General features: G+C 33.0%; 1 long non-coding RNA gene across 1 annotated transcript; it reads right to left on the reverse strand.

Annotated features, from left to right (window-relative positions):
* Positions 1 to 250: 250 nt before the first annotated feature.
* On the reverse strand, positions 251 to 1897 carry LOC148282290 (uncharacterized). Its single transcript, XR_015822123.1, has 2 exons — positions 1768 to 1897; positions 251 to 517 (listed from the first exon to the last, which is right to left on the reverse strand). It is a non-coding gene; the product is annotated as an uncharacterized LOC148282290 (long non-coding RNA).
* Positions 1898 to 14910: the final 13013 nt, after the last annotated feature.

The raw sequence follows: 14910 nt of genomic DNA on the forward strand, positions 1-14910 counted from the left end.
TGTGGTTTTACACTGAAAGATTTTATTTTCCCTAGACTGAAAGCACAAGATTGATCACCTAACATTAATGCACAATATGCGCTTCGTTTGATGTATCAATACAGTGCCCTGCACAGCTGGGTGCGGATGGGGGATGGTGAGGACCATACAGTATACGGGTAGGCATTTGCGCACAAAAATGTTGACATAGTAATGATGAAATAATAGGTGTTATTAACAGCAATACCCACTTACGCTTGGAAAAAAGGCATTTTACGAATAAATAACATATTTTTATTAGGTCCCATCAGTTACAAAGAATTTGGCTTTTTATAACAAGTACTTTTCTTTACCAATCGAAAAACTTGTGACTTATAGTTGAAAAACTAGTTCGTTCAGAAGTTGCGAGTAGTTGAGGACCTTGGGATTATCAGGCTTAGGGCGTGAAGGACTCAAGGTAGGGAGAAGACCAGCTGGCACTAGGCAAGGGTCATCGTCTCGGCAGCCAGCCCCAGTCATCGTTTGGATTTTCTTCGGCCTAGAATTAAAACCAAGATTCATTTACGTTAACGATTACAAAGTTAGGGCATTCATAGAGACATTCCATTTTAAAATCAATTACGTACAATATTAACTATCAGTGTTTAAAACATGAGAAAATTATGACGATTAAAGCGTTATATAGGAAACCATGGTTTACCTATTGTTTCATACAATCCCTTTTTCCATAGTCAGAAGATGATCAGACTTAGCGCCTGAAGCTTAAGTCTGACCATCTTCTTCTTCAACTCACCACTAATAATTTATATTGTTTTTATTAGAATATTTAGAGTTTTAAATCTTATTTTACATTGTTTGTAGAAATAAATAATTAATAAAATTTTTAAAAATAATCAAGAAACCCTGCGATTGGTATACCGATTCAGTGCCATATGCACCATTTTGTCGGCCTCGTGGTGTAATGGTCAGCGCGTTAGCCTGCCATGCAAGAGGTCTCGGGTTCGATTCCCGACATGGTTGGTATGAAATATTTATTTAAAAGGGTGTTTTCACACTAGAATATTTCGTAGTCCCTAGATTGGTACCTGAAGCGTAAGACTAATCATCTTACCTTCATGTAAAAAAATGATCAAGATACGCTGCGATTGGTGTACCAATGCAGTGCCTTATGCACCATTAGGTGCGAAAAGGGAATGATGATGATGATGATGCACCATTAGGTGCGGAAAGGAGATAATAATGATGATTCGTGTAATCATGCAAACTTGATGAAAATGTGTAGCTATTTATTTATGTGAATATTTTTATATTAAAAAAATATACATTGTAGACATATATTTAAAAAAAAAATCCTTTGTTTATTAAACGCCAGGCAAACGCAATAACCAGTACACCACGAGGCCGACAAATTTCGACTTGATTACTTTTTCCAGACATTTTATCAGAAAGTACCCTCTGAATGAATTTTAAATAAACACAAAAGAATGAAATAAATGTCAGTCCACTCTAATTTTACTGTGTCGTCTAGATTTCGACGATACATGTGAAATGGGCCATTCTCCGTCGGATATCACGCGATTGGTTTTATTTTGAAATTCTAGTAATAATAATTATTACATTATTACTTCGAAAGGTTATAAAAGAAACTAAGCAATATAATTATCTGTATTCTCACAGGATGACAAGAGAAAGTATGCAAAACGTACATATCGAATATTATATTATGTCAAATAAAAACACTATCCAGCGTTATTTCTACTATAAATAATGACAACTCGTCACCATTACCTTCCTCTCTTCTGATGTGTCGGTTTCTTGTCGTTTTCCACGCCATTGAACAGGCTGAAGAGGAGATCTGTATTGGCGTCACTCACCACAGAGCTCTCCCTAGGTCCAGATGCTGCAGCCTGTGACGCTGCAAGCAAGTTACCGACCAGCTCGTGAGAATCTCATACTAACAACTAACAACACCACCAGTAATCTATTTATAATCACTCTACATTGGATAATGGTCAACTACGTCTCGCGATAGTGCTCTGTTTTGCAAGACGCCGTTTCTCACGGCATTTTGTAAGCTGGAGATTATTTTAACTTGAAATTAATGTGTTTTAAATAAAAACACTCGTTTACGGCGCTGAAATGTGACTTCACGAATGAACGCTCAATTTACGGGATTCAATTAAGTATAATAACCGCGGTAAAATCGAACACAGAAAACGCGATTAGTTGAAGTAAAGAATTAAGAAAAACAAGTTTTTTTTCGTTATTTATTTTGGCTTCGTGTTTTTTACTATAGTCTCGCATTTTATGTATCAATCCAGGATAATCGAATACGCCGAAACCTCGTATACATGGGGATAAACCGTGTAAAAAATATACTTAAAAATAATAATGATAGATCGGTTTCCTTGTATAAAAATCACTTCGGGATTTCGAAAAAAACGATTCATATTTATTGTAGGTACCTTCTTTTTTTTCATTATCATGAAATCAAAATACTTCTACAAAATCGTGACAAAGATTATATGCTATCACCATCATAATATATCATTATTATTAAACGACAAGTACTTACTTGTACTTGTACTTGTACTTAGTTCCAATAACGAATAGTATCATTCTGTATATGAGAGGTAAACTACGGCAATTCCAAATATTATAAAGATGAGTTATTATTATGTCGAAATAAAAATTTTCGTCCTCTTACATGGGAAATAGCATTAATTTCTTCAATAATCAAAATTACCTTTTTTTGTAATACCACACCAAATTAGAGCCTAAAAACAATTAAAAAACATACAGAACTACCAAAGATTTTTTAAAATGTGTTTTTTCGTAACGTGTATCAATGTATTTTAGAAAACTACTTTAAAGCCTCTCATTGAAAAATACAAAATGTTTAAAGTATGAAAAATCTCTAATTTGCATCTCCTAAAAAGTTGGGGTTTTTTGGAGATACTGTAGTTTCTCTCGCATTCAGAAATTATATTACTATTACGCATTGTTAAAAAATTGTTTAATAAAAAATTTATGTAATTTTTTGACCGTGTTTTTTCGAAAACGTATTATACGAGGTTCCAGAGTATAATTTATAATACATTCATGTTGTATAATATGTAATATATAGGCACATAAATGTATGTAGGTAGGTACTGTAAAAAATAACCGGTACCATCAAATTTGAGAAGCATGTCAGTCATCCATTCAAAATATTGAAAAATTGAATCCACGCGTAGATATAAATTATAAAAATTAAAATAAATATTTTCTTTAAAATAAAAATAAAAAGCATCGATACACGATATACACATATATTTTAATATAAAATTTCACCAAGGAACTTATATTATGGGTAGGTAGTTACTTGATTAGTATCAGTAGTAATCATTGTTCGCTTTTAAATCGGGTGCCTACTTTTACACTATTATACGAATACCCGAAGAATTATTTTTACAACAACAATATTTCACAATACTTACGCAATATAAATAAGAGACGTTCATTATGAAATAACATTCATTTTACGAGATCTAGACTCTAGACGATATAGCACCGAACAAATACATGACAGTACCTAATAATTCTACAAACTGCTAATAATAAATCAACGATCAAGTATTAACCAATTCGCGCACCTGTTTTGGAACAGAAGGATTCGAACAAGGTATGTGCTATCTGGTATTTAAATCTACTCGTTTATTTGTTCTAAGTCATTAACCATACCGATATATCCCAGAGTAAAAGTAAAAATTCCAATCATCTTAGAAGGTAAACCTTGATTCGGCCAAGAATGTCAAAATACAAGATACGTTATTTTGTAATACTTCGGTAGATTTGAATTTGTTATTTTTTGTACGTATCGTTAAATCTTAATACATTTTTTAAAAGAGTAGTAGCTTAGAGTATATACATATAAGTAGTAGCTACTTTAATAAACAGTGATAGAAAAATAATGTAAATCCGTTAGAAAGCGCGTTCGAGGATTTTGAAAGTCTGAATGAATTTTGAATTAGTTGCCGTCATATCTTGATGTATCTATGCGGCTAATTAACCCCTTACCAAATATTATTACTTTATTGCATCCATCAGCGAGTACATAACATTATATTTACAAATGTAAGTCGTTACAATAAGGCGTCAAAAGACACGACGCGAAGCGACGCCAATACCAATTTTTATAAAATTTAAGCCGTAAACAAAACTCCCAAACATCCAATACCTTAAACTTAGCGAATAATGATTAAGTACAGTGTTTTATTTTTCTTCTTTTATTTGTTAATGGATTATTAAACTAAGCCAAATTTTTTTATATCGTATTATCAGCGCTATGCTTTTTTTAAAGTTTTGTATTTCTGAAATAACTCCGCGTGTGACGTCAGAGGCTGTTCTATGACAGTTCATCCGATTGGTTCGTTTACGGTGACCAAACCGGATATACTTCAAAGCTCTCATATCATTGAATGGTTCATATGAACCAGTGACTGTTTTTATTAAAATATTTTTTTTTTCGTACATTTCAAATAAATTTTACCGTACAATTTAATGCTCTAATTGTTACCGCGCGCAAGAAAACATTTTTTGCGAAATGGCGAAACCGGTAGACATAGAAAAGTCGGTTATATACAAATATTTAATGACATTTTATGTAATTTAATGTTTACATTAGGGTGCTTAATTAAAAGAAGCACCTTTTTTAAAATAATAACTTTAAAAATAATTTCATTATTTTTTTAAGGCGTTTTAATGGTATCTATGTAGGTCTACCACTGAACAAAATGACTCGCCTACAGTCTGTATTGAATGCTGCAGCGAGACTTATTTTCGGAATCTCTAAGTTCAGTCATATCACTCCACTACTTCGGGAATTGCACTGGCTACGTTTTCCACAGAGGGTCGAATACAAACTCTGTTGGCTTATGTATAAATCACTGCACAACTCTGCTCCGGAATATCTAAGGGAACTATGCATTCCAGATGAACTAGCTGACAGGCGTCTCACGCTTAGATCAGCTACGTCTACGGCGAGAGGAAAAGTTATTATACCTCTACGCAAACAGCGCACTAAATTTAGTGAACGCGCATTTGCGAGCGAGGTGCGAGGCTGTGAAAGTGAAGTGATGTTTTGGAAAAAACTTAAAACCCACTTGTTCTCTAAATCATTTGAATAAATCCGTAGCATGTGACAACAAAATAAATTGTTTTAATTAAATTACAAATTTAAAAGCTTCAATTAAGTTTATTTATTTATAGAATCACTATGTAAAGCGCCCTTGTGGTATTATATTACGAAAATGGCGCTATAAGTTATCCATAATAATAATAAAGGAATTTTGGTGGTTTTTCAAGTTCGACTAAAATACACACAAAATATACATTGAGCAGAAAACAGCCAGATCTAAAATTGAATGAAACCTCATACTAACTCTGAATGTATGAGGTGACATTCATAATCATGACATTTTGGAATCATGAAATTTTCAGAATGTGATTATTACAGTTTTTTAATGTGACAATTTTAAGCAGAACATAGAATGGGGAAGTTCAGTGGTTTTAAAAAATATATATATTTGTTAATAGACTATTAAACTAAGTCAAAAATGTGTTTTTCCAATTTTTATATATCGTTTTATCACGCTATGATTTTTTTAAAAGTTTTATATTTCTGAAATAACCCGCGTGTGAGCGTGAGACGTTCTCTTTCGCTTATTCTCGATCAGTTCTGCCCATTGGTCCATTCACGGCTAGCAAAACGGAAATCTTCCATAACTTTCTTATCATGGGTTGATTCATATGAACCAGTGGCGTCGTTCTGAGTAGTTCGTTTATATTAAAATGTTTTTTATTATATTTTTGAACATTTTCCGGAAACTTTGCCGCACAATTTAATGCTCCAATTTTTGCCGCGCCCAAGAAAACATTTTTTGTTCCAGTTTCCCGTAGGGCTGAAGTTCCTCATTGACCTTCCTGAATTCGATAACATACATTTTTTTTTTTATTTTTTATTGTGGACTGGCTGCTTTCTGCATAACTACGTTAAATTCTTCTGCCGTGAAAATATTAATTTACTGTGTGATAAGTTTGGCGACAACATTATTTCCAGAAATGTTCCTATTTTTAAAAACATGATGTATTTAAAACAAGTTTAAAAATATGTTTAAAAATAAGTTTTTATTTCAAATGTCAACAAATCGAATTAAATGTTCTTAAGATGCTTATGAACCAACTCAATATATGCATTTATTAAATATACGGCCTTGGACAATTACAACAGTTATATGAAGAAACATGTGTACAAGAAACTCAACAAAAATAACATAAAACTATGTAGCAAAGACAAACAAAGGCAATAAAATAATGGTATATAATATATTCAAGAGCATGATCAGCGTACAAGATTGAGAGATAAGCCATTCTAATCCATCTTCATCCCACACTGTGTTAATGGCGAAGAGATGAACGAAGAGCAGGAAGACCTATCTCAAAGAATTCCAAGTTGTGTGACGAATTGACTAATCTACACATTCTGAACATTGGGACATAAATATGCTCTCAAGATTTGAGAAATAGCAAATTTAGACTTCTAATGACTAGTGACAAGGTTACGCACATGAAAAAAAAATGATTGCAAAAGAGATGAGACATCGCTTATAACATTAAGTATTTTGAAAATGCATATAAGGTCCATCTCCGTGCGACGTTTCTCCAATACAGACAGAATAAGAGATTGCTCTATTTCAACATAGGAATAACAAGTAACAATTTAATAATAATAATAACTCCTTTGCAATTTGAGCAGCCATGCCACTTTTCTTAGAAAACGGCGTTGAACAGACTCGATATGGTCAATATGAGTCCTATAGAATGGAGACAGTCTGGAGAAGCGTAATTCGAAAAAAGTGTATTTCTTATTGTGTCAAAGTCTAATTGAGTATGGTATTATTGCGTGGGGTGTGGCCAGGAAAGATGCTATTCAAGCATTAGAAATTGCACAAAAGTGTGTTCTCAAGGCTCTACTCGGGGTCCCTATCAGGACACCTACAGCTGAGGTGTTTGAACGAGTAGGTGTTCTGAACGTCAGGCAACTGTATGCTAAGGCACTTCTCGTTCACACTCATAAACACGGTGGAAATAAAATTTAATAAACGCGTCTTAAAACAAAACAGCTATACATGCCACCTAAAATGACAACTTCATTTGGTCAAAGGAGTCAAATATACATTGGACCAAGAATATGTAACAATATACCATTTGCCACAATAGTAGATAAAAATCTTGAGCAATTCAAATTATATGTAAAAAAAATGGCTACTTGATTTGGGTCCCGAGAACTGTCTTGAGATGGTCACCCCACCAAAGCAGTAATTTATGTTTTGTATTTGTATCCACACAGTGTCTCTGTGAATATATGTCATAAACTCGTATATTTGGCATTTGTGCGGATGTTGGGCCACCGGGAGCTGACAGTAGCTTGTTACTTGACCTAATGTCTGCACAGTAGTTAGGTATGTGAGCTGTACTAATAATATAATGTTGTTTTCTTTTTCTTCTCTTTTTTATTTTATTTTTTTTCTTACTATTATTTATGTATATATCTGTGTGGATTTAAGTATGAATATGTATTATTTTATGTGTATTTTATATATTTTTTAGACACCATAAGTATAATATATTAAATCATGTAAATGAATGCCTCGACACGGGTTATGCCCAGTAAGGTATTCATATTTAAAAAAAGTGTTATGTAAAACGTGAAATAAAAAATAAAAAAATCTAGATGGGGTCGAACTAGTGAGCAGTAGAGAGTTTTGATGGTATTAATACTTTTGTCTTTTGTCTTGTAATTCAACTTTTGTCTTGTAATTCATTCTATTGACAAAATTTAGAAGTTTGAGAGATTTGTTAACTTTTATTTGTTTAATTAAGCGTAAATATATATTTTCTTTTTTTTCGCGTCACTAGTGTGTACTGTGTAAATTGAGCGCCATTCTCCGTGCGAGTGCAATAATGTATTATAGTCAATAATAGTTGTCATATTTATATGTAGGTAGGTATAATTGGGTCAAACGGTAACTTCGTGCATGTGTCGAATTCCCTTGGATTAAATATTTACTTGAACCAGATACGAAATACGGAGGTTGGATTAAAGTTAAAATTACGGAACTATGTTAACTGAAAACTAATTACGCCAAGGGGCAGACAAATGCCTTAAAAATAATATGTAATAATAAATAATAGCCCACATTTTCAATGGTCCATTTTAGTTTGAACGAATCTAGACTTTTTTCAAATTAAGTGTGCATTATTAGAGGAAAGTGACCAAATGTGGAATAGTCTCCCTAAAAAGGAATACCATAATTTCTTTTAACAAACATTTCATGACGCGATACAAGACCATATAGAGTGATGGGAGTTTTTTGTTTTGGTAGCGAGAGAAAATTTATCAAAGTACTCAAAAGCTAGATAATTTTCGTTAGTTAAAAAATAATTAATAATACTATGATTGTATGTTTAGCAAGCTGTATTTATGTTTGTTTTTATACATTCAACGCGTTTTATTGTTTGTGTGTTGTGATTTGTAAAATATACAGATAAATTTGAACTCATCTGTAGTTCCGAATATGGGCAGTCACATTTAGGTTGCAATACTGAAGATATTTCTTATTATAGTTTGTTATACTTTTTTTTAGAATATCGTCGTTACACGAAAAAAAACGAAAGGACTCCGTGCCAAATAAAAAGAGAAAAATATTTAACAGGGGCAGAAAAGCTTATGTGACCCTATAAAAAATATTTCGTATGGAAAATTAAGAAGAAAAAACCGTTATAAAAAAAGAAAGCAAACCAAGGAAAAAAGAAAAATAAAGATTCTGGAGGCTCAACATTTTTTTCTGAAGACAGTTCAAATGTCTATTGTGTAGGCTCTGGGCAGATGGGCACATAATGACTGCGCTAGTCCAGATCTTGGATTTGTGATCAAAAAGCCATGGTTTCTCATGAGAGCGGTGACGTCATCTAGTGGTCGTCACGAAGCGGTGGATTGCGTCATTGAAACTTTACAATATTATTTAAAAACTAGATAGCGCAGGTTTCCTAGAGCGTTTATTGTAAGCAGAACGTCAAACAGCGGTGCCGTCATTTGAAGGACAACCGTCATAAAGGACAAAAAGTTTTTCAACTTTTTTTCTCGCGTAGCGGTGATTATCTGTGAACAACGTAATTTGGACTATCAAAATGTCAAAATTTTGATTGATTTTGTAAGGTAAATATTAAAATTTTTGAAATTCTCGCTAAACCAAATGCACACTCTGTAGCATGATTTTCAAAAATCTCACTCTTCTCCAAATTATAGCTTTTGACTTCCAATAACCCCTCATCTTCCTAATATTCTTACTCATAATGCTTTGTTGTAGTTTGTCTAGATTGTCTATTTTCCACCGCTGTACGTCTCAGTTTTATAAAAACAACTTAATAAAATTAGGTAATCACGGCCGCTAGACATAAACGGAGGCAGGGCCGTCTTTTCCATAAGGGCTCGTAGGGCATGAGCCCAGAGTCCCCGGCCTGATAGAGGCCTCGAAATTCTAAAAGGGCCCTTTTCTAAAATCCCCAAACTCTGTGTGCCCAAGGGCCTCTGCATGGCCTGCATAAGGGGCCCCTGATCGGAGGTCATGTATATAAAGATTTGTGAAAGGATAAGAATCTAGGATTGGATGCCAAGAGAAACGCGTGTGACGTCCGATGTTCCATTTTCTACGGTGAAATGAGATGATGATACACAGTAGAAATAAGTTAACCTACATACCTGAACCTGACATAAATACCAATAAATAAATACCTTGATTATATTCATCCCGTTGTGAGATGTTCCCGAGGGGTGGTAGGGCGGGGGCGGGGGAGAAAGTCGCGGGGTAGTTGGGCTGCTCCCAGAAAGAGCGTGGGAGGGCGCGCATCTTCATAGGAAGGGGTTCTTAGAAAAAAATATGCACAAATTATTACAGCTTTTTGCTCTGATAAGAATTTGGTAGCCGTATGCATAACGGCGCGGCGCAGCCTAATAGTTTGCAATCAATCGTGGTAATTTTTCACGTTCTTTAAATGTTTAAGGATTTTATACGAATTTTTAATACGCTGTCATGTTGTTTGAGAAGTTATTTTGTGTTGATTTTGTCTTGCAAACCTAATAAAATATGTTATTTTTGAAGATAATAAACCTATTGCATTTGAAAAAGCCGAATGGAAGAATAATCTACCAATGTATGTTATTACGATACTCTTGTGACCAAAGACTTTACAATACATTTTTTTTTTTATTATGTCTTTTCCTATGTTTTTTTATATTTTAACTAAGTATTTTACTATGTATTTTTTAAATGTTTTTAGCTATGCACATATATATTTTTACCGTGTTTTTTGTATTTACTAGGTTTTTAAATATGTTTTTTTACTATTTTATTATTTTTTTCACTATATTTTCACTATGAATGGCACCTTTATTATTACTTTCTTATTGAATTTCTTAGAACGGGGTAAATAACTCCTAGTTAGACAGTCAAAGCAACTATTAATATGAAATATTTGTACTTATGTACAACTTTGTTTTAGGTGTCCTAAAAAGGGCTGACTGAGGGTAACTCAGACAATATTGCAATTTAACAAACATTATAGATACCTACATGTAAATCAAGTACCTACATTCGCAAATTCACTGATTTTCCACCCCCCTCCCCACAATTTTCCGAGAAAACAAAGTATATTTGGTAGGTAGGTACTGAAACCAACTCGTCAATGAATAATAGATTTTCAAGTCATATAAAAATAATGTGTATGTATAGTAATTACCACCTTCCTACCTATAATAGCGTTTATTTACCTTTTTTGTTTTTAATTTTCGTTCCCAAATCTTTGGCATGTGGATTCTGCAACTTAATTGGTGTAAGTTTTGTTATGTTCGACTGAGCACTGTTATTTTTAAACTTCGATGGAGGCTTTTCGCGCGTACATTTTGGAAATTTTTCGCGAGATGAATAATATTCCCCCATGAGATGATTTTCATCGGACAAAGAGTCGCGTCGCATATCCCGTTGGCGGCTCCCGTCCTCGAAAGATACATCGTTCGTAGATTCGTTGTTATTGAAATCATCAAAAGTTTCCGCTATTTTGTTGAAACTTGAGTTTGACAGATCACTGGGGGTAGATGATTCTAGAATGGCGGGAAAATTTGTATTTGTACTTGTACCCATTTTGTTTTTTCCTGAATGACTACGTTCGCATATTGCGTCATATTATTCAATTTGATACTTTACTATTTTGTATTTATTTTGTTCTAAGTTCTAACAGACAAATTGTTAACCTCGCAAGGCAGCCCACCGAAGACTGTCATGTTGAATGTTTCAAGAAGACTCGACCTGTCGATATTGAATTTATGTGTATCGTTGCTATGGCGATGTATGGGGCAACAGGACAAGCCGATACTTTTTTATTAAAATAAATAGGTCACTGTCACGTTGATGCTTCATTTTTACCCTCGACCGATTGTTAATACACAATTTTTTACTGTTTCTGACTCATGTTTACATTAATTTGTGTCATTCTTTTAGAACGGTTTTACTTTCCAAAGCGCAAACGTGGCTTAATAATTCAGAAATAAGTAATTAATAATTCTAATAATTCTAAGCAATAAAAACCGAAAATTTATTTATGTCAGGAAAAAAAACAGCCATGTATTTTATGTTATTCTCCAGCCATATCGAATTTACATATATGTGAGTTTTTCGTCTACCACCTGAAAAGTATAAAAAAAATTAATATCTGTTTAATTAAAATCTTTTATATTATTAATATTTAAAGCATTAACTTTGTGGTCAAACATTTTACTAAATGTTATTGAATATTTGTATATATTCACTTACCGACTTTTCTATGTCTACCGGTTTCGAGACGTACCCGTCTCTTCATCGGGACACCAATAAAACCAACAGGCAAAACCCACCTTCACCATAGTTGTTGCACAAAAATATAAAACCAACACGACATGCACTGATTAGGACAGACATGCACTGATTAGGACAAACATGCACTGATTAGATTATGTATTATGATGTGTAATTGTTACCCTAAATCTATTAAACTCAAGCTCATACTTCCATCCCCTCTACTTCTTTTAACTATTTCTCAAGCAACATAAAATATTTTCATAATCTAATCAATGCATGTTTGTCCTAATCAGCGCATGTGCTTATTCAAATGCATATCGTGTTGGTTTTATATTTTTGTGCAACAACTATGTTGAAGGTGCATATTGGGTTTTGCATGTTGGTTTAATTGGTGTCCTGACGAAGAGACAAAAGTCCTGTTTAAACACAGGCAGAATGGTGAATATTACACAGTGTGTAAAGTGGCCACTTAAACCAGCATAGAAATGCCTAGATTTCCATATTCCCTTCTCAAAAATGTTTTCCCTATCTGTTGCGACAATTTTAATTTTACAAAAACATCTTTATTTTTTATTTTCTGATATCGATCTGGATAATTGGAAATCCGGATGACTGGAGTTCGGATAAACGGAGTTTTACTGTAGAGGAGAGGAATTTTTAATTTTTTATAGAAAAAATACTGTAGTTAATGTGCAAATGGTTCAACAAATTTATTATTGGGAAGAACAAGTAAAGAAACCCAATATTTTTGCTTACAATTTTCGGCTCATCAGTATGACTGTAATGATTTATTTTATGTTTAAATTCTTACTGTATGTAGGCTTTTGATATTTGATGATGGGAGCTCCTTCATCTGTTGGAGATGATAGAAGAAAATGACGTTATATTTCGATGTATATAAATACACATCGAAGAGTAGTAAACTACACGTTGAATAAAATACCGAAATTGATTGTAAAGTGCGTAACGGTGACATCTGAATTGAACTGCACTATGTTACACACCCTGTTTTCATCACAATTTATAGGTTATGTTCTTTTATTAACGTCTCTATAACGGGGATGAAGTTAATGAATTCCTAGGGGTTGCACTAGATTTGTCATCCGATTCGTTATTTAGAGTTAATGTTCCATGTGTAATAAGTTGGTCTTGCGCAATTTAATGTATTGCAATCAAACATTGTACGCACACATATTAGTAAAGTAGGTACCTACTAGCTCATTCAATATGTCTCAATGAACTTTTAAAATTTTTGACAAAACATAAACTTACCTTCATGTACCTAATTAACTATGAAAATAGTGCAAAAGCTGGTATTCCACTTGTGCTGTAACTAGCTGTAGGAAAGAAAAAAATCTACCGTTTGCCATTTTAAAAAAGATGCTAATTCAAATACAGTAGAACTCCGTTATCCGAACTCCAGTCATCCGGATTGCCAAATTGTGCCAATTGTGCAATAAACTTTGCTGGGCAAGTTTAAGTAGGTTTTTAATATGATTCCAATTCGCTGTATTACTAAAAAGCAATAAAATCTGTCATTTTAATTAATCCGGATAGTTGGAGTTTTACTGTATATAAAAAAATAAATAGTACCAAAAGTCCACTGACACAAATTTAATGTTTTATGTTACATATAATATTTATTATCTGTTTATTGCGTATAAATTGGTCGATGCTTTTCATGATACGAGTATGTATTGTTTTAAATAAATAATAGGGGTTCGAACCATCAGTATATTGAATACAGTTATAAAACTTCTCCGCGGCGTAAATAGTATGTGGGCGAACAAATACATCAAAAACAGTTTTTTTTTTATGTGACATGATAATTCTGTATCCATTCTTCTTCTTCTTCTCGAGCCTTGTGCTCTCCACTGCTGGAATAGGCCTCTTTCAAACGTTTCCAATCCTTTCTGTCCTCCGCCTTGTTGCATCCACGCTCATCTGCTATCGAGGCAATGTCACTGGCCCATCTTTCTTGTGGCCTTCCAACACCATTATTATCCATTTGTTATATTACCACCAAAATAAAGAAACAGCCTCTAGAGAAAATAACCTAATCAGAAAGTAATTAAGCCATTTATAGGTTTTTTTTTAAGGCATACTATGAATAAATAATAAGCGAAGGTTCTCAAGTAAATTAAAGGGACAACATGGAAAAACAGACAATAAAAACAGGTTTAAAGATGAATATTGCTTTTATTATAAACAACAATATTGTTTAACAGAATTTGAATTTAATAAATTATGATTGAATGTAAATTTTAACAGAAAAACATTATTAAAAACATGTGGAACATTTACAAAAAAATGAGTAAGTAAAAAAGCGAGTTTCCTAAAGGTAATCTATCACAAACAAATAGTTGATTATACATAATACGCAAGTTTATTTAGTATTTTAGTCTAATTGATTTCTAACTGAAGGACCCAGAAGAAGATATTCCAGGATATCTCTCAGAGACAAGAAACAGATGCTTTCAGAGGTCATATGTCAAAAAATGCCAAAATATATGAATCAGAAACAGCCACCAAATATATTTAAAAAAAAAACAATACATACAAAATGAATCTATTAGAGAATAATATATTTTATTTTACATGCCCAGCATTTTATTGGAAATTGCACAACAGTGGTATACGATAAATATTATACATAAATAGGGTCATCGCAAAATCAAATATCAGACCCAACGAGTATCACATTACAGACAAGTTAGTGGTATCATACATCAGTTGAAATATGTTCCCCAGTATTATACTATTACAATAAATACAAAAGTTCCCAGATTACCCGTCATTCCGCCTCCCTTGTGGTACGACAATAATAATATTTATATAAATAGTTACTCTTAAACCTGCGCTAAAATGGAATTGAATAATGCTTCTCTTTAATCAAAATATAACAAATCGACTATTTGGCTCAAGAGTTTTTAAAAAAAAAAAAATATCTTGAAATGATCTTCACAAAATACAGATTAAATACTTTGCAAAACTGTTG

Source organism: Micrasema longulum, unplaced genomic scaffold (genome assembly GCF_059751315.1).
Source record: "Micrasema longulum isolate JH-2025_06_02 unplaced genomic scaffold, ASM5975131v1 h1tg000341l, whole genome shotgun sequence".
Taxonomy (NCBI): Eukaryota; Metazoa; Arthropoda; class Insecta; order Trichoptera; family Brachycentridae; genus Micrasema; species Micrasema longulum.